The sequence below is a fragment of the Ochotona curzoniae genome, unplaced genomic scaffold, assembly GCF_017591425.1.
Source record: "Ochotona curzoniae isolate NIBS_2020 unplaced genomic scaffold, NIBS_Ocur_1.0 contig_3432, whole genome shotgun sequence".
Taxonomy (NCBI): domain Eukaryota; kingdom Metazoa; phylum Chordata; class Mammalia; order Lagomorpha; family Ochotonidae; genus Ochotona; species Ochotona curzoniae.
The window spans coordinates 4,227,419-4,248,724 of record NW_024465859.1 but is presented as its reverse complement, the minus strand read 5'-3'; the positions used below and the strand labels follow the sequence as shown (position 1 = coordinate 4,248,724).

The 21,306-nt window shown below is 35.6% G+C and overlaps 1 protein-coding gene and 1 non-coding gene across 2 annotated transcripts in view; both read right to left on the bottom strand.

The window, feature by feature from the left end:
* LUZP2 (leucine zipper protein 2) overlaps positions 1-21,306 on the bottom strand; it is a 335,801-nt gene that overhangs the window by 297,569 nt on the left and 16,926 nt on the right. The gene's annotated exons all lie outside the window — the stretch shown is intronic.
* On the bottom strand, positions 9,807-9,970 carry LOC121156576. Its single transcript, XR_005883882.1, has one exon. It is a non-coding gene; the product is annotated as a U1 spliceosomal RNA (small nuclear RNA).

Genomic DNA, 21,306 nt, shown 5'->3' with positions numbered 1-21,306 from the left:
GGTTTAGAATCAGCATCCATTGAGATCCTGGTGCTAGGCTACCATACTGAGCCCTAGATACAGTTTTAAAATGATTGATCAATATAGAAGAATTTTAAGGACTATTCCTGGTGTGTCAGCGAGACAACAGAGTGTAAAGAATCTATTCACACTGCCATTAGCCATCACCCAAATGGATGAAGCTGAAGGAAACTCCCTGCCTCGCCTGGATCTCTAACCTTTGCACAGAAGACCTCATTCCTCTCATCTTTCAAGTCTTTAGATTGTGACTTTGCTTGGAGCTTCTTCCAGGTCTCCAACACTAGTGTAAGGGCCTAAAGATTTGGGCCATCCTCTATTGCTTTCCCAGGTCACAAGCAGGGAGCTAGATGGGAAGCATGGCAGCCAGGGTTAGAACCGGTGCCCATATGAGATCGCAGGCATGCAAGTGAGGGCTTTAGTGCTAGACTACAGTGCCAGACTCTATGATTGATTATACACTAGAAAAATGCAATAGCATCTGAGAAAAACACTGCTGTATTTCTGGATATATATTGATGACAAGAATGAATTCACAGGAGTTTTAAGCAGAAAAGGAAATAATCTTTGTAAAATAATTTATCAGTAGTTCGTAATTAGCCATTTCAAAGGGGAGATATTTAAATGTATTTTTATCCAGCTTTCTATAAAGCAAGCCTCCAAACTATTTAGCTATGGTCATTCTCTAGAAACAGCTTTTGATGAGAATGAAGGAGCACTATGTCCTCAGATGCTTTATTACCTGTCTCCATCTTCACTTCTTAAATGGTGTCTGCATTATCCGCATTTGTAACAGCATTTCAATTACTTATTATTTCATTTTGATAATCTTTATGTAGTTGATTAGTACACAAAGGGTCAAGAGCTACAGGAAAGTGGGTAAGGCCATTAACAGCATTTTAAAACTATGATTCACAGAACCCTCAGGAGATGTTCCACTGTAGATAATTAGATAATTTCTGTAAATTTATATACAGCTTAGAGGTCCCTTTGTGTTAGTATGTCAAAGATTATAAAAATTTCTGCTGTAAAGATACTTGCTAAACATTCTTAATGTCAGTGCTGCCCCATGGGAAATATTTTTTTTTTTCCCATTTAATGCCTATTAACACCTTCCGAAGCTATTCTCCCTTGAATCATGCTGATAAACCTCTCTGTGAAGAATTATTTACTTCCTCTTGTACTTTCAATTAGCCATCAGATTTTATGAGGGGAAAAAAAAATCTTTTACACTTCATTAGCAAGAGTGAAATGCTGAACCTCCAAAGAGGATTGAGCCATATTTTCAATAACAGTCACTTAGAAAGACCTCTGTAAAAACATTGAACCAGGAACGGAAGTCCAGCCCTGTGAATTTGCAATTTCCTGCTTCTCAGGATGCTGTTCTCTATGGTTCCCAACCCAAATCTTCCAGCACCACCAATTATAAAGTGGCTCTATTCAGTTCCATTTGTATTCTGAGCTTTAGTTTGAAAGATATTTAAGACTCTTCTCTGGGAAAATTTTACAGCTTTAAAGGAAAGTGAAGCATTTGCAAAGAAAATGAGGCAACCATCCAAAAGCAGACTGTTGAGTGACCTAATTTATAAGAAAAGAAGAACATACTCAGTGTAGGGTCTGATTTTTCTCAAGGTTATATTAAATGAGGTCTTTCTGTGTGTGAGACAGAGGGAGCAGTAGAACTGAAGAGCAAAAGCACTGACAAAACAGGAAAAAGTATTCTGCAAAATGCTGACAAAGAAGAAATCATGTGTGTGAGACAGACATGGAAAGACAGACACACAGCCACAGACGTTTATTTAGCAACAGTAAAGAAAGCATCAGCCTGTCCTAAACATTAACCTCATGTGAGGCTTGAAAATGTTATGAAAAAATACAAGTAAAAATACCCACACATTTTCCATAAACTTTGTGAAGCTCCTTTATATAATCTAAAATATTTTAAAAAGGTATTCAGATATTCTTGTCCATGATAAAGTGATTATATTTCTTTACCATTCAATATTGCACAAGCATTAATATTTTAATAATTAAAAGTACTTTTAAACTAATGTTTAATCAAATGCAGTGTTTCTTTGACTTCCATTTAGAAAGTCTTGGCAATCTGTATCCTTACAGACACTAAGAAATAATCCTCAGTATTGTATGATCTTTCTAATCAAAGTATGCCTAGATATAGATATGCTTTTCTCTTAGAGATGGAAAAAGAAGAAATAACATTTTCGAAACATATTGCTTGGAGCCTCTTTGAATAGCAATTATGTTAGCTCCTTTCAATGTTCCTATGAAACACAAGGTGTTTGACTCTGAAAATATAAAATATGATGAGAGTTATTTGATGGATAACCATTGACTCATTTTTTTCCAATACAGATAATGAAATTATAATTATTACAGTGTGGCTAAATCCAAGTTAACAATGAATAAAATAACTGGGGATTACACTTCCCTTGTTGAAATGATCCAGGGCAGTTCATATGTAAGAGGGATGAGGCAGCAGAAAATCCCACCATCAGCAAACAATAGCATCTCTTCAGATATCTCACTATTCCTGCATGTTATGGAAATAACAGATTAGGAAAGTTGTTTCATAGACTGGTGCATTTTACTGGCAGATATGAGCCATACATTTCAACATGACTCAATGATATCAAAGTACCAGAGAGAATAACACTTAATTGTCCTAGATTCATAAAGATAAATAAAACTCATTCATCATGAGATGCTTTTCATAAAAAATAGCAAATGTCAGTCAGCAGCAAACATTGGAATAATCTAGCTGAGTTCTCTTTAAGCATGGGATTCTTTAACAAAGTTATGATAAACAGACCTAGATGGAAGGAAGAAAATGCTTTTAACAATTATCATTATGACCAAAATAAAGAAGACAAATTTGCCATTGATATCTCTTAGGTTGTCTTACAGCACTATATTTCATTTTTTAAAAAAAGGTAGAACTCAAAATACAAATGCATCCTAAATCCAAAAATAGCCATCTTATTTAATCATTAGTTGTTCCCACACCAGACTTTCTGAGTCAATGAATCACATCACACACAAAAAAAGCATGATGAATTAGGCTTTAGTTATAAATGTTTTGTAATTTGCACTTATGAGCTCCCCCAACCCAGTGTCATGCTTCATATAAGCCATTAATTGGTGCTAATCGATCCATTAACTGTGGAGACCAGCATAAAGTGGAGCACTTTACAGCAGAAGGATTGCTTCAGGAAGCACACAGGGTAACCAACCATTTCAAGCACAGTAACAGATATTTACCTTAAAATGGCACTTATTGCTGCAAGGTGGGAGGGTCGGGGCGGAGAGCGGTGAGAGGAGAGAGAGAAAGAGAAAAGATGGGTACTAAGAAGGAAAAAACTTTTTAATTGAAAAGTTGTGAGTTCATCCTTTAATACTCGGAAACACTATACTTTGGTTTGCTGTCTTTACAAAATAACATATAGAAGGAGAAAATGTTTCCAAATATGTATCAAAGAAGCAAAACAGAAGAATAAATAGGGCTGAATCTAGGACTTTCCTATTATTTCCCTTAAGTGCTTTAATTCCAATAAGTTTTTCTTTTTAAACAAAAACTTATTTTTCAAATAGTCAAATAATACATATCAGAAGCAGTAAATCCTGGAAGTAGCTGGAAGTTTAGGCAAAAATGTGTTCAACCTTAGAGTATTTGCAAATCAAAATAGCTTCCAGGAGTATGAAAATCAGAGAAAGCAATAGATAATATCCACTGTTATTATTGTTTCCTTGTCTCTAACAACAACTTAAGCTATCACTTATGCTGCAGCCATTTGAATTTAATTCTGAGACATGAAATACAGTACCTTGCATAAGGTGATGTTTTTGCCTGCACGTCAGCAGGGAGCTAAAGTCACGTGTACTCAAAGACATAACACCAAATCTATTGTGAAATCAAGTGGATTAATCCATGCTCTGTAACATTATATAAGAAAGGTAATCTCTCTCACTGTCATGTATATATAATTCACACCATCCATTTTCTATGCATCTAAGAATCATTGGGAAGAGGAATGCAGTATCATTTCCAAGTTATTATTAGGTTGAGTGATAGGTGGTAGGGATGAATGGAGTCGGGTGGAGGTGTATGGTTTGTATGGTGAGGGATGTGGGGTGGGGGGGGATCGAATAGGATGATGGGTGAGGTTGGATGGGGGTAGAGGGGGAGGGGAGTGGGGTGGGGGGTAGAATTTTTACAATTTGAAATTGAGCCTGCTCTTTCAGTGATCTAAAGGGTTTTTTGGCATCTTTTCTCACTTTCAGGTCTCCATTTGAAAAAATATGTTTGAATTTTTCCTATAGATGTGTAGCATCCTTACCAAATATCTCATAAGTAACATATTTAAATGTGCTATTATCATCTTGTTCAAAAACAGACTTGGAGATGATCTTCTTTTCAAGATGATTCTATCCAGATCTGTATTGCAGGATAAAATCATAATCTTTTTCTGAACATGTATATGTGGTTAAGAATGAGTACTTGATGTTGACCATATTAGGAAAAGTTTATAATAGCCATGCCAGTATAAGTCGACATATCCTTGCTGGATACCTGGTACTCTCACTTTTGGTTAGATGACTATTGCCAGTGGTTTTGTAGTAACAAATAATATTAAGACACACACATGGGCCTGGCACCATGGCCTAGCAGCTAAAGTCCTCACCTTGAATGCGCTAGGATCCCATGTGGGCACCGGTTCTAGTCCCGGTGGCTCCATTTCCCATCTAGCTTCCTGCTTGTGGCCTGGGAAAGCAATCAAGGCCAGCCCAAAGCCTTGGGACCCTGCACCCATGTGGAGGACCTGGAGGAGGCTCCTGGCTCCTGGATTTGGATCGGCGCAGCACTGGCTATTGCGGTCACTTGGGGAGTGAGTCATTGGATGGACAGAAGATCTTCCTTTTTGTCTCTTCTCCTCTCTGTATATGTGACTTTGTAATGAAAATAAAATCATTTTTTTAAAAGAAAGAAACACACAAGTATATGCTACTAAAATAAAATACAAATGCAAACTTGGATCTGTGTCTTCCAAACAGTCTTTGCTTGAATCTGTAGGATAGAATCGTTTTCTACTTGGCAAATGTCTGATATTTTCTTCTTCTTTTTTCTAAAGATTTGTTTATTTTTATTACAAAGTCAGATAAACAGAGAGGAGGAGAGACAGAGAAGAAGATCTTCTGTGTGATGATTTACTCCATAAGTGACTACAATGGCCAGTGCTGTGCTGATCCGAAACTAGGAGCCAAGAATTCCCTCTAGGTCTTCCACACAGTTGCAGGGTCCTAAGGCTTTGGGCCGTCCTCGACTACTTTCCCAGGCCACAGGCAGGGAGGTGGATGGGAAAAGGCACTGCCGGAGTTAGGAACCAGTGCTCATATGGGATCTTAATGCATTCAAAATGAGAATTTAGGCCGCTAGGCCACTGAACTGGGCCTATTTTCTTATTTAATTAATTCAGGCAGTCTTTGTTAAAGGAAAATGCCTCCTAAACAGTATTCTCTTCACATTCTGTATGTTCGAACATGCAAATTGCATTTATTTTTTACTGTGGTAAATTCAGCTAAAGATATGCAATAGTTAGCACGTTGTATGACCTATTTGGCATATTTGGAGAGCCCAGACAGTACATCTCCGAAAACATTGTCCAAAGATGAAAACTCTCCTCTGCATATATTTCTACTCCCTTTATCCCTGGTTCCATTCTCAACAACATGATTAGTGATGTGCAAGGATTGAAGTCAAACAGTTTGGATGTTACAGAATTTTCATACTTACAAACCTGCTTGTAGAATACTACCTAAAATTTAAAAATTAAATGACTTTCATATCCTGGATAATTTCCTTTTGCTGCTTTTATCACTTGTTAAACTTTTAAGAGCCATTATAATTCTCAAATTCTTGTCTGAACTTAAATAAAAATGACTGCAAAATGGGAGAGACTGGCTCTAGTTTACTGTAGTTTTGGTGTCTCATCACCAGCTTTAAAGAAAATGAATGGCATTTCAAAAAGTCGCTTCCTTTCCTTTCCTTTTTTTTCAATACTATTTCTGACTGCCTAGAAGAGTATGTGATACTTACTAAATACATGTGATTCAGCACATGTATGACTAATAAAAGTATATTTAAGTGAATTAATGCTTCATTTATTAGGACAACTATAATTATGACTATCAGTACTCTCACTGTGGTAAATGCACGCGTTTTAAACTATAACCACCTTCGGTTAATCTGTCAACTCCCCAAGTATCCTCCCACTTTACTTTTATTATTACTATATTTTGTGTGTGTCAGAATACTTAATGTAAGTTTTATGAACTCAAAAAATATTAAGTATCCAATACACTGGTATTAGGTGTGGAAATTATTCTACATACTGGTGCTTGTGAACTTATTTATCTTGCATAATTAAATTTTGTACACTTTGGTCATTGCTTTCCCATTTTCCCTACCCTTAAGCTCCAAATCCCTCAGTGCTGGGAATTTACCATGATAAATTTCTGTGTGTTTTTCTATTATAGATTCCATGTACAAATGATATCATGAAGTAGTTTTCTGAACCTGGCTTACTTGGAATAGTGAATATTCATCACTATTGTTGCAAGCACCAGTATTTTCTTCTCTTAAAATCAAATTATTTACAGTTTTTATTTCTCTCTCTCTCTCTCTCTCTCTCTCTCTCTCGCTCTCTTGGAAACACACACACACACACACAGAGCAAGTGGTGAAATTGCAGAATCACCTGATGAGTGTGTCTTTAACTTTTGAGGAAACTGTATGCTACTTATGGTTTTAGACACATAAACAAACATGGTTCAAGAAAGACATATAGATCAATGCTGGAACGTTACAATAGAAGAGACGCAGACCCCAATCAATCCTGGAAGAAAACGTGCTGAGGAAGGCCTTGCATGTGCTAAGAATAGCATCATGGAAAGTTTACACAAGCTTGGGAGACAACAAAGACATATGAAAAATGTCTCTGGGCTTTAGACATAGCCAAAAAGTCACTCTGATGTAGTTTGTCTGACAGTGAATCTTAAGAGGTTCATTTAAAAAAAAATTGCTCTTGTGATTGTATTGTGGAGTAACAGATAAAAGCACTGCCTGTGACACTGGCATGCCACATGGACATTAGATTAAATCCTGGTGATCTGCCTTCATTCAGATTCTTGCTACTCGCCTGAGGAAAGTGGTGGAATGTGTCCCAAGAACCTGAGATGGTGCCACACCTGTGGGAGACCCAGAAGCTTCTGACTCCTGACTTCACCTTGGCACCTGGAGAGTGAGTCCCTGGGTAGATAATATCTTTATTTGTTTCCTTAAATGAGTTTAAATTTCTTACAACTCTAAGGAAAGAATGTGCTCTCTTACAGGAAACAGTGAGCCAAGAAAAATGGACAAGCTTTAGTTGTGTCCTTCACTCAGCCTATCAGCATTAAATCATTCCCTTTCAGGAAAAAAAAACAAACAAACTCTGAAATATCCTTCCATCTACCTTTCTACATGCCTTGACCCTCCCCACCCAAGTCGGAGGATCACATGGGTGTGTATCCTTCTCCATTTTTAAAGTAATATTAAGATAAAATTTAAAAATAAGACAAAAACTAATTTTCTTTCTATGTAGCAACATTTTTTTTTTTTGGCTTCAATCGCACCTATGCAATTAAGCTGCCATAAACACCCAAGATTATTTGTAGAACTTCTAGATAAAAGTATGTTATATCCAGAGAAGGAATGAAAATTTGTCCTTTTTCTCAAATCAGCCACTTTTACCTATTCATCTTTATTCTTTCTGATGTCCTTTTAATAAACTGAAAAGATAATCACTTCCCTAGGTTCTGTGATTACCTAAATAAATGAAGCCCAAGCAAGGAGTAATGGGACATCAATTTACAGGCAGTTTGTCAGAAGCGCAGGCAGAACTTGCAGGTTGCAACTGTATCTAAAATCAGAGGATTGCGTATTCAATCCATGAGACCTGATGCTATCTCCAGGGCAGAAAGTGCTAGAACAGAATTGAAATAAAGAACAGATTTCTAGTGTTTTCTGCTGCACGATAGCCTGTTTGCTGGTGGGGAAGGGTCCATAATTTTTGTGCTGATTGTAATTTGCAAACAGAGTGCAATCTGTATATCTACTACAGAATCATATAGCTTTATGTTCTTTACTGATATTTCAGCCATCAGTAAACTACTTATATGATGCAAGTTCCTTAAAATTATATGACACAGTGACACTCTAGCCACCTTAATTTGTGTAAGGAGAGCCCATTGTGTTCACACAAGGAAGGAATCAGTGATGGATGCATTTTTTCAGAAATTTCTCAACCATTAAGCAGTCTCTGAATGTATGTTCACTCTCATGGTTTCATCTTCTGTAATTGTCAGCTTAATCTGTTTTCCATTACAAGCAATGTTGCATTAAACAGAGCGCTTAAGAGAAGAGGTTAGGGTTGTGTTTCTCAGTCAGTACAAATAAATATCAAAAACAAGAAGTTATTTATATGCTTTTAACAAAATATAAGTTTTATTCAGCCACATAAGCCTGATATGTAACACTTCTTGTGCGACTTTTACCTCCAGCATTTATTTTAATTAAAATGTTAAATTTTAGAAAATTATATATGTACATGTATTGTTTAGGAATAAAAGAGATCTCATATTCTATCTCCCTAAAAATGGTGACACCTTGCAAAATTGTAGTCAAAACCAGTACAATAATTTCTATGTAGTCCCAATACTGAATATTTCCATAATCATAATAATTAAAAAACCTCCCTATATTGTTGCACACTCACCATCCAGACACCAAAATGGCAACTTCTGCTTTTGCTCTGTCCCTGGCATTTGAAAGTTTAATTTGTTCTCTGTTTTTATAACTTTGTTATTTCAAGAATGGTTTATGAATGGAATGACACAATAAACTTTGTAGAATGTCTTTTTCCAATTAGCACAATTCCCTGGATATTCATTCAAATGAGTTTGTCTGTGTTCCTAACACAATGCTTTATCTTTATGGTATTATGCACTTTACCACACCAGCAACAGTTTAAACATTTGGTTTTAGATATTGATTCAGTTTGGGGCTGTGACAAAAAATTTTCTGTGAAAAAAAAATGTGTGCAGGTTTGAGAATAGACCTACATTTTCATTTTTCTGCATTTCTTAGGAACATAATGATAGAATTTCTGGGTTGTGACAGGATTACTAAATGTCCGGGGGGGGGCGATTTAAAGGGCTGCAAAATTGTTTTCTAGAGTAGTTATAGAACTTTATATTAATTATAACATATTCATGATACTCAGTTTCTAGTTCCTTCCTTCTTAGCAATTGATGCTGTCACTCTATTTTTAAATGCATCTAATTAGTTCACAGTAATAGTCCATTGTGGTTTCAACTTACATTGCTTAGGTGAGTAATATTTTTAAACATATTTCTGTTTTTGTTATGACCAGTATATACATAATTTGCATATATGTACTATATACAACTTGATGAGTATACAATCACAAGTTTATAAGCATCAGCAAGTTCGTAAAGATATCATTATTGCCAAAGATTGCCAAAGATTTTCCATTATTATTGTTACAGCAACAAAGGAAAAAAATGCTGGATTTATGCATCTGTTGCCACGAAGAGGCACTGAAAATGAAAGAGATAAAGTGAAAGGCCCTACATGAAACCAAACTGTGCACATCCTCTGACACATTAACCCTGAGTAACACTGCCAAGTCTGCACTTAGAAACCAGAATAGCAGGGGACAGCACAAACTCATCTACCCACTACCACGAATCATGTAGCTGAATTTTCCACTGTTGGAAAGATTGCAGAGGTCAGCATATGTGCAGGGCAAAGGATAAGCCTTGCCCTGGGAATAACTTCTCTATAATCATGGCATCTCCCATTCCAGGTAAATAGTATGATAATATGTTTAAAGTTATTTGCACATCATTACTCCTTTTTGAATATGTGATTTGAAAATATTTTTTTCTAGCTCTACGAAGTTCATTCTAACAACATCTCTTTTGAATCAAAAATTTTAAATTTTTAAGAGTTCAATTTTATTAGGCTCTCAGTTCCTGGATTGTGTTTTTGATGCCAAATATAAAAACACTTTGCCTAGAATTTAATGTTAACCATAAATCCTTCCAAAAACATATGTATTTAATTTTATGTATTAGAAGAAAGTAATTACCTCTGGGAAGTCATGAATGCAAATATTCATGTTCTTAGATATAAACAAAACTACATTTTTTACATGAAAGATATTCTTAAATTATGTAATAACTATATGTTTTTAGCATTTTTATGAATATGTATGCATGTATTAGTTGTATGCTGCTCACAATTATTCTAGAACTAGTTTTTTGTCCAACTTCAGGCAAGCCTCCTAAATAATCCTATATTTTTCAGTGTTTTTCCATATTTGTGTCTGTAGTTTTTTTAATAACCACATTTGCTCATCAGTTTCAGAATTTTAAAACTTAATACTTATTGTTTTCCTAACCAATATTTCTTTGTACATCTTTTTTTGAAACACACACACACACACACACACACACACACACACACACACACACACACCTATAAAGATGTGTGTGTATATATATATATACATACATACATATATATTTATTTGTTATAAATACATTAAGGCATAAACAGAAATAAAACAAAAACGTAAATGGACAATGGCTTATTGAAAAAAGAATGTCTGAGCGTTAGGAAATTCATATACTGTTGTGGAACTTTCGACTTCTCTATTTACATAACTGAAAAATGACATCATCAGAAGATCATGTTGAATTAGGGCTAGTTTGAATTGGCAAGATCTGTGACATTTTCTCTTCAACAGAATTTACGATTCAGCTCAGGCCTCATACATAAGTCTTGAATACCAACAGAGGAAAGTCTAACAAACACAAAGCAAGAAAAGGCTGAACTCTTCAAGGACACCTGCACTGTCACTGTTCTGTGACCCTTAGCTTATTCAATAAGCCCTACAAAAAGATTTTTCAGGGCCCAGCGCAGTGGCGCAGTGGTTAAGGCCCTTGCCTTGTACCCTGGGGATCCCATATGGGCGCTGGTTCTATCCCCGGCAGCTCCACTTCCCATCCAGCTCCCTGCCTGTGGCCCTGGAAAGCAGTCGAGGATGACCCAAAGCTTTGGGACCCTGCACTCGCGTGGGAGACCCGCAAGAGGCTCCTGGCTTCGGACCGGCATAGCATCGGCCGTTGTGCTCACTTGGGGAGTGAATCATGGGACGGAAGCTCTTCCTCTCTGTCTCTCCTCTCTGTATATCCGCCTTTCCAATAAAAAATAATAAAAATAAATCTTAAAAAAACTCTTAGAAAACTTATTAAAAAAAAAAGATTTTTCAGAGTCCAAACATTGCATTTTAATGGTTGTTGTGCTCATGATAAGTAAATATCAAGAATGATGAAAAGTAGCTTTTGGAATAGCAGATAAAGGCATTTGCTCCTAAAATTAATATATAATAGGTGAAATGATATGCCTTAAAGGCTAGAACTTTCAGATATTAGCTCTCCGTATATGCTAGCATATTGAACCCATTCACTTTTTTTTTAACTGCTGTTTGTTCAGCATCTCAATTTAAGCAACTCATTTATTTCTTTTTAAGATTATTTGTTTTACTTTTAACTTTTTTTTACAATTATATTTTAACACTTCACTATCTATCCATTACCTTAACTCCATCTAAAGGATTTGGGATCTGAATTAGAATGGAAAAAAGAAACAGACTTTTTCAATGACATGCCTAAAAAATCAATAGCATGGACTATCTTTCAAGAGCTGTTGTTTATAGAGGGAAGCCTTTTTTTTATCCAGTGTGTTTCATCAAGCTTCAATTCTCATGAGGACACACTGAGCCACATAGTTTTGCATTAGCCCATTATATCACCTTGGCTGACTTATGAAACAGAAAAGCAGTCATGATTTGAATTGCGATGTGTAGGCAGCTAAAACCATTTCATTAAAAGTAATTTTGATACCTTATTTTTTTTCAACAGAATGCAGCATTCAACATCTATATCATCATGCAGAAAATGATAGAACTGACCTGCTCAATTTCTTAAACACTTCCAGCATCCAAGACAATTAATTTGAGAAGTAGACACTTTTCCCACATCTACATCTGCCCACAATTCTTGTTGATGGCAAATTAAGTTGTGACTCATTTGTTAGAAAAATTAATATGGATATCAATTCAGCTTTTTAGACCAATGTGACACACCTGACTTTGAATTTTTTATGGAAACAATATACAAAGAATATATTAAGAAATATTTATTTTGCAGTATTTTTAAAAAGCATAAATAACATTTCGTTAGTCTCTCATATGTTATGACCCAGTACATCCAAGGCTTAATATTAAAGATAACATATTGAGGTCAGAATTAATACATACAAAGAAATTTTACAGGTTTGTAGTAAAAGTCCGTTGAATCTTTACCTACCTAGATAGGTTAGATATGATCCCAATTAAAATGGTATCATAATCTTGTAGGGCTCATTTACTTGTAAGTATCAGTTAACAGATTCATGATTTTTAGGTTAAAGTGCCAATGAATATGTGATATCTGAAAAAAGTTAGCCAATTTTTTTTTTTTTAACAATCTTTACATGGTTAATTTGTGCATAAAGGGTCAAGGGCTACAGGAATGTGGGTAAGACTGTTATTTCCATATTGTTTCCTTCATATATCTGAGGTAGAGGGGGATATTGAGGGAGAAGCCCCACCTGATTTCCCACCCACCCCAAGTCCCGCATGCTCCGAGATACTCGTTGAAGTGGTTTCAATAGGTCACCAGTTTTGAAATTGCTGCCAATCTTGCCTCTCCAAACACGATGAGGTTGTTGAAAAATCCATTAATTGGCATTGTCCATCATAGCGTCTCTATTTGCCCGGTATTTTGTTGCTGAGGTGGTTGATTAACTTGTTCCATCTTCTGTCCCTTCATGGTTTGTGTTCTGAGACTGGCATTTCAATTGGGCAGATCACCAAAGAAACTTCGTCTGAGGTGTTCCCAGGCCAGATACTTGTATGCACCAGCAAGCACAGTGCCCAGCACAGTCCATCGCCCAGTCAGCTGGTAGTTGCAAGTGCTAGGTTGCTTCTGTTTTCAGCCCCGCCTTCTACTGGAACCAATGGGTGTTGCAGTCCAGCCTGGTTCTGTACAGCGCATCTTGATATTGTAAATGATCTGACATGCTCCAATTTATTCAACAGATACTTCTAAAATTCATCTTCCTGGGAGATCATGTATAGTTAATATAATATATTCAAAATACAATTTTATTTGTTCTCATCATTGCTATATTTTTCTATTGTCTGTAATTCAGTGATAGAAGATGAATTTCCTTTGAAATTTAAGCTTAATATTAAATAAAAAGGAGTCACTTCATTGAGCCACAAATTTGAACAGATAGTGTAATAAGCTGTAATATATAAGAACATATCTAATATATAAAACATATAAGAACATAACAATATATAAGAACAATAGCGTATTACATTTCTTAAACAAACAATTTCTAAGACTACTTGTAACAAAATTGCCAGAAAATTTCTCACTGTGCAGTCAGAGTAGACCAAGGTGGGTTTACAGTGCAATAATTTATAATATAAAATGCCTTTATTATCATCTATGTTTTTGTTGAGAGAAACTAAATGAAACAGCTTCATAATAGCTTTTGTTTGTTGTTTGTTTGGTTAAAAGGAACATGAATAGATAAAGGCAGTGGTGCATGTGGTGATGGTGGTGGTAACGTGTCTGTAGTCATTAAACCAAAAGTACGACTACTAAGTGTGGTGAATGGTTTTTATTATCGCTTCCAGGTTATACATATAAAATATCTTTAGAAATTTTGCCTTAAAATGTAATAATTAGTGCAATATTATCAAGAGTAGTAATCCAATGAAAAGCTTACTATTGTGAAAAAGGATGATTTTGTGTTTAATCACACAGACTTTCCCAGTTAATTAAGTAAAAGCCAATATAGGAAACTTTATGATTAGGAGTAACATTTAAGGGTTACCTCAAGTGTTGGTCCACTAACATGCATCACATTACCTATGTATTCAACTCTTGGGAAGAGTTTTGACAATGATTTTTGTGTAAAACATCTAACATTTAATTCCTACAAGATTTTCAGACTAATTGAGGAATCACTCCACTCACACATCCAGGTTTTTCTTACAGATATACATAGGCTACACAGTTATAACCAAAGATCTTGCTTCTTTTCAGAAAATATCCGTCCTCCTATCCCACAAAATCAGTAATTCAAGATACACTCATCATCACCATGTGACTTTTCAAGAGTTATACAAAATTATGTGAATATGTAGGACAGTATTTCTGGTTTCTGACACAATAAATTATAGCTCTGAGTTTAAAAGTACACACATTATGTATTATATATAATATGTAACATATTAGATATAAATATAAATATATATATATACTTTTATTTATTTGCACCATCACTCATCCTTGCTGGGGAAGCACCAGCAATGAGTTAAAATGAGTTAGTTCTGTGATTTTTATTGTTGTACCATTCTCCACACAGCTAATGTAATACCCTACTAAAATAAGCTGTCTTCATCCATTAGAAAATTTCTAATAAAAAAAAAATTCTAAATTAGAAATAGGCTCATACACAAAGCAGATATCTTTGCAGTGTCTAATATCCACCATTTTCAAGTAAAACAAAATTTTATTGGAATTTCATTTGTTGATGTTCATGAATAAGTGGATGAAGAAAATGTGCATATGAAACCTAAAAATCAATCAAAAGCAAAAGTAAAAAAACACAAACACCTGTAACATTATTCCCAATGAACATATTTCATGACATAAAAATCTTGAAGTCATAGCTTTTCTATTATTCAGTGGCTATACCATTTCCAAACCAGAATTTCAATAGCAAAAAAGGTGCCATCTGTTTAGAATTGCAAAACAGATGTTCACTCATTGTGATCTGCTCCATCAGAATTATTAGACTTGTAATTCCAAATATATTTCCTCTTAATTAAACTAAATCTCGTGACTTATTTGAATACTGTTTCATTAAAATTAAAATTATGGTGGACAATGAGAAATTGAATCCTAAAAGAGGTACACTGTATGTCTACAAATCTCACAAGAAAAATTTCCTTCCTTGACCTTGAAAGATATATATATATATTTGGCACTGAAACATCTTAGCACTCGCTTCATTTAGATACCTTTTAATCCTTTGATGTCATCCTTTAAGTTATTGCTTATGGTACAATGCATTTCCTTAACAGAAACGTGTAATGTTCATTACAGATACTGAAGCACAGAAACACATACTTAAGGGATTAAAAAATAAAGTCTACTGTCAATATTATATCACTTCATTCTAGGGCTATCCACAGTCTAAACTGATCCAGCTACTGCAAACTCTTGCCACGACTTTAACATTGGAAAAGACTTGATAAAAAGTTTACCCTCATCCCCAACTTGAAAATCAACTTAAATAATTAGAATTCCAACATTTGTGATACAAAAATATAGTTAATTATAGCTTTAGAAATAGTTGGATAGAGATCTCAAAGGATTAATCTTGCAAAGAACGTGTGCCTTTTGTTATCCACAGAACATCTCAAATGTGTGTGTGTGTGTGTGTGTGTGTGTGGCATAGTCTATTTTCTATTATGCATGCATTCACTCCAAAGTCCAGTAAAGGACAATCTTTGGTTCTGTATCATTTGGTCACATATGCATATGTTACACCTATATCAATAATAATAAAGTCCAACTGTGAACCTAATGTATTCGTCTCTGAATTATCACTCATGCTTTATCCCCAACCCCATCATTTATTCAGTGGTGTTTGTCTGCCAAAGATTCTTTAGTAATATACAACTGCTATATCACATAAGACCCACAAGGACAATTTGGTGAAAGAGAAAGGCAAAAATAGACAAAGGGAATTACATGAAGTTTAGAAGTGCATGCATAGTAAACACTCAAGAATGTGAAAAGGAAGTCAACAGAAAAGGGAGAAAATATTTTCAAATTATGTATCTGAAAAATAATTAATAACAAGAATATATAAAGTGATCTAGAGATTTGAAAGAAGCAATGCAGTTAGAAAATGGGCTAATGACCTGAACAGTCTTTTTTTTGAATACAAATTGGGTTTTTGAAATACAAATGGACGATAGATATGTGAAAATTACTTCTGGCTGTATGAGTTGAAAGTGTTAAATACTGGAAAAATGATTGCATGCTTCTAAAGTCAAATTTTACATCTTTCTATTTAGGCGAGATCAAATTCCACGTATAATTAGCAGGCATCCATTCTAGGTGTCAATTTTAAACAGGGTCTCCAAGGCTATCTGTGAAAATCTTTTTGTGATTTAAAAAAATGAAAGTCACATAAAACTAACTATCAAGAAGACATAAGAGGAAGCTGAATCACCCCAGAAGTAGCCTGATGAAAGCCACTCATAATGAAGACATATAGTAACCTTGGGCTGTTGTATAAAAATATGAGTTAGATCATGGGGCATGCATAATAATGAAAATTATTTTAAAAAGGGTAGAAGTACATATGGCCATAAATAAAAAAGTTTTTCCTTCCAAAAGATAGAAAATTAAAATAAAAGTATATTATTCACTAGCCAAGAATGTAATGCAATGTGAAAAACCAATTCTTACTTAGATTTTCTCCACCTAAGTGGGTTGGTGATAAAATCACACTACATCTCAGACAAGTCATTCCTTTGGACTTTCCCATTTTCTGCAGCCAATTGAACTTCATGTGGAATGTGATAAAGAGCCTAGACTCTTAATCTGCCTGCAGCAAGATAAATATGTAGCTAAATCCTACCTGTGACAATGGTAGGATTTAGTTCCAGGTTCTTTAACAACAAAAAGAGCATGATAAAAGATCCTGTGCCATGAAGCTCTTAAGAGCATGAAATAATACATGTGAAGTCTTTACCGCAGTGCTAAGATCCATGAAGGGTTTCTTTTGCGAACAGAGGGCAATTTTCATTATTAGGACCCTATGATAACTTGGCTATTCATAATTATTTCCCTGAATGAAGATAAGCCAACTGTAAAACATAATATCTAACACCACTGCAACTTTGTCCTTCTCAATAATCATACTTGAACCTTAGTTTATATTTAGGTTTCTTGATTTTTAAGTAACAAACACCATATTCTTTGCTTGCTTGACTCATTTTGGGAATCCTGAATGCAGAACAGTTTTGTAGCTGCCATTGAACTAATGTAGTTCTCCTTTTTCTTGCTTGTAGTTCTAAAAAGTAACCGTCGATTTTGCAGAAAATGTAAAACCAAGAGATAGAGAGCAACTGGCTTGAAATAATCCAGATGTAATCCTTTTTCATCTTAAGGATATAACATCTTGCGCAAAAGAAGGAGTGCTTTGGATAGTCCAGGATTTATTCCTCATTTTCCCCCCAAAATACCAAGTTTTCAAAGGTATGATTAATGTGACCCATGGCCCTGGCATTTATATAGCCCAAGATAAGCTTAAATTTCAGAGTCTCTCAAACTAAAGCATTTGCAGTCAAGACACCATTTGTTCTAAAAGCTTTCTTGAGTCTTGGACCCAACTTATAATGTATGCAAGGAATCATTTGTCAGTTGCAGTTCGTGTATAGATAATAAGGCCACAAGGAATAACTTGCTGATTGTGTTCTATCTTCCTAGACTCAGACAAGTGCTTGATTAGTAAATGATGAAACAAAGCAGTAGCCTAGGATGATGCAGCACTAAGTATATGCAATCTTGTTCCTGATAGTCCACACATGGTGATCATGCTTCTCTCTGTAAGTGGGAGTTCTGCTTTGAGTTTATTATTAAACCGTCTGGATATCGACACAAAATAATTTTTATTTGTTTTTTTCCAATTGCAGAATTAAGATTTCCTATACCAGACCAGGTTCAATAGCCTAGCGGCCAAAGTCCTCAGCTTGCACGCACAGGGATACCATATGGATGCTGGTACTGATCCCAGCAGCGCTGCTTCCCATCCAGTTCCCTGCTTGTGGCCTGGGAAAGCAGTAGAGGACGGCCCACACTTTTGGGATCCTGCACCCATGTAGGAGACCTAGAGGAAGTTCCTGGCTACTGGCTTTCAATTGGCTCAGCTTCAGCAATTGTGGTCACTTGGGGAATGAATATTCAATAGAAGATATTTCTCTGTCTTTCCTCCTCTCAGTATACCTGACTTTCAAAAAAAAAAAAAAATCCTATACCGAGTTTTCCAAGTTCTCAGTTCTTGCAGATGAATGTTTTTTGCCAGGGCCTGGCACAGTGGCCTAGTAGCTAAAGTCCTCGCCTTGAACACCACGATCCCTTACGGTCACTGGTTCTAATTCTGGCAGCCCTGCTTCCCATCCAGCTCCATGCTTGTGGCCTGGGAAAGCAGTTGAAGACGGCCCAAAGCCTTGGAACCCTACACCCGTGTGGGAGGCTTGGAAGAGATCCTGGCTCCTGGCTTCGGATCAGCGTAATACAGGCCATTGTGGCCACTTGGGGAGTGAATCATCAGATGAAGATCTTTTTCCCTGTCTCTCCTCTTCCCTGTATATCTGATTTTGCAATATAAATGAATAAATTAAAAATAGTTTTTGCCCTATGTTCCATTATATACCTTTTCTCTCTCCCCTCAGTAAGAGAGTTCATTTATAAACAGGAAAATGTATGTAATTGGGTCATATTTTATAATTCTTTTGCCATTGGTAAAATTTCTTATCTGATTTAGAAAATTACTGAAATTTGGATTGAAATACAAAGATTCTTTTGGGCAAGCATGATGATTTCATTAACTTGTATTACATGTGGTTTTCTCCTGGATAGAGAAAAAAAGAATCACAACTGATTTCTATGGCCAGAAATGCTTAAAAATGATTTGCAAATTAATCACATATAAATATCCATTTCAACCATTCTTCAATTCTGTCTTCCTTTCTTGTTAATAGCACTTTCATTTCCACCATTTCCTTTTGGTCGTAAACATTAAGTTCTGGAGTAGATAACATTTTTTTTTTAAATAAAATGATTAATTTAATTCTGTTGATAATATTTACTTTGTATGTGTATAGATGTTTTTCTACCAGATTATCCCTTCCAAAACAACATTGCCAATTTCCAAAATGCTCTATTCAAATTCCTCAAAATTAAAGATTGTATATATTAAGGAATTCATGCACTATTGTGCTACTTTAAAGTCAAATAACTGCATAGCTTTTGAAATCAGATAATAAACATAGAAAACTGCTAACACTATGTCTTTCTCCACAACATACAATCAGTTCATGGGAAAATCTCATTTTATTTTAAATATCTATTTATTTGTTTGTTTGTTTGGTGGGCAGAGGGGTCAATACATTAGCTCAACATCTATCCTCCATCTTACAGCAGCAGCAGTATCCCATTTCAATCGTGGTTTATGTGCCCACTGTTCTGCTTTCCATCCAGCTCCCTGCTTGTGGCCTGGAAAAACAGAGGAGGATGGCCCAGACTCTTGGGACCCTGCACCCAAATTGAAGACCTGGAAGAAGAGCCTGGCTCCTGATCAGGACTGGCTCAGCTCCAGCTGTTGTGGACATGTGGGGAATGAACCAGCAGACAGAAAATTCTACTCTGTCTCCTCTTCTCTCTGTGATCATGCCTTTCTAACAAAAATACGTAATTTTTATATAAATGAAATAATTTAAGGGCAGAGAGAGAGATTTGCAATCCATTGGTTAACTTTCCAAATGGTTCCAAGTGCAGAGACTGGTACAGGCTAAAGCCAGGAGCTCAGAAATCCAGCCCCGTCTCCACCTGGGTGGCATACTTCCAATACATGGGCCATCATCTATTGAATTCCAAGAGCAAGACTAAAAGCAGATGACCCAGGACTCAAAATGTTCTCTGATACAGGTCAATTTCAAAACAATTTGTGGGGCATGGAAACAGAAGGTCAGTCTGCTGTGGTATAAAGTAATTCAAACCTATGTATTTCTTAAAATATACATCTTCTATTAAATTTCTGAAGATTGCCTTACAGTTGCTGACTTTTGAAAGGACTATCATTATTATCACTGTTCTCCTAATGTCTCTAAACTTTATTATTCCCCTCTCAGAAATTATTTTTCTCTGCAAAATATTTAAATATGTCCTTCTATGCTTTCAAGCCCTTAAAATTGTCATAAATTTCTATAACACCTCCTATAAAATTTTCCTTCTTGTTACCAGAAGAGGAAAATTTTGCTCTTCTATTTGAAACTTGATTTCCCTGTCTATCTACAAATGGTCCATCTTCATATATTTAATGCTTTATCTCCTAGGTTCTTAAAAATCACTTTCTGCCATTTATCAAGGTATGAGTAAATATTTGCTGAAGTGATTCATATATTCTTATTTGTAATCATTCATTTTAATGCCAAGCTCTCCATGTTGCCAGATGACAAAGTTTAAATTATATCTGAGGACATTTGAGCTAGGAGACTGAATTTCTGGAGGGAGACAATAAGTTATGGAGGACTGGGCCTTTGTAGTTTATCTGCCAGCATATCTACCTACTTCTTTTTACTACCCATGTAAACTACACACAGTGCCCGATTACATAATCTATTCCATACAAAATAATAAAACAGCCTGATTGAGTGAATAATCCTTATAATCCTTGTAGGTGATTATGGCTAATTTCTACAAATGTATTAATACAAGCTTTCACACTATAGCCTCTGCCCAGAAATAAAAGTAGCAACTAAAGATTGACCTTCCAGCATCCTTCACTTGCAAGCATTCTGACTTTGAGCTGGCAGGAAAGTTTTAATAACTGTAATTGTTGGCCACAGCTTTTAGTGTTACCAATGATACTTCATTTACTATTCTTTTTTGGAACTCTGACATAAGTTAACAGGAAATACAAAAGCCCTCACTGGCTTGAGGGCTGTCCCATCTGTAGTATGTTGTGTGAATTTAGCTTCCCTTGAAAGAGTTCAGTAAAATAGAACTGAGCCACTTGCTCCAACCACATTGCTTCCTCTTGTAAAACTTTCCTGGTGGGAGTTAGCATTGTGGTATAGTGGATAAACTCACTATCTGCAACACCAGCACATTGTGTGGGCACTAGTTCTAGTCCTGGTCCTGCTAGGGGGAGTAAGCCAGCAGGTGGAAGCTCTCTTTCTCTCTCTTTCTCCCTCTCTCTCTTTCAATAAACAAACAATTAAA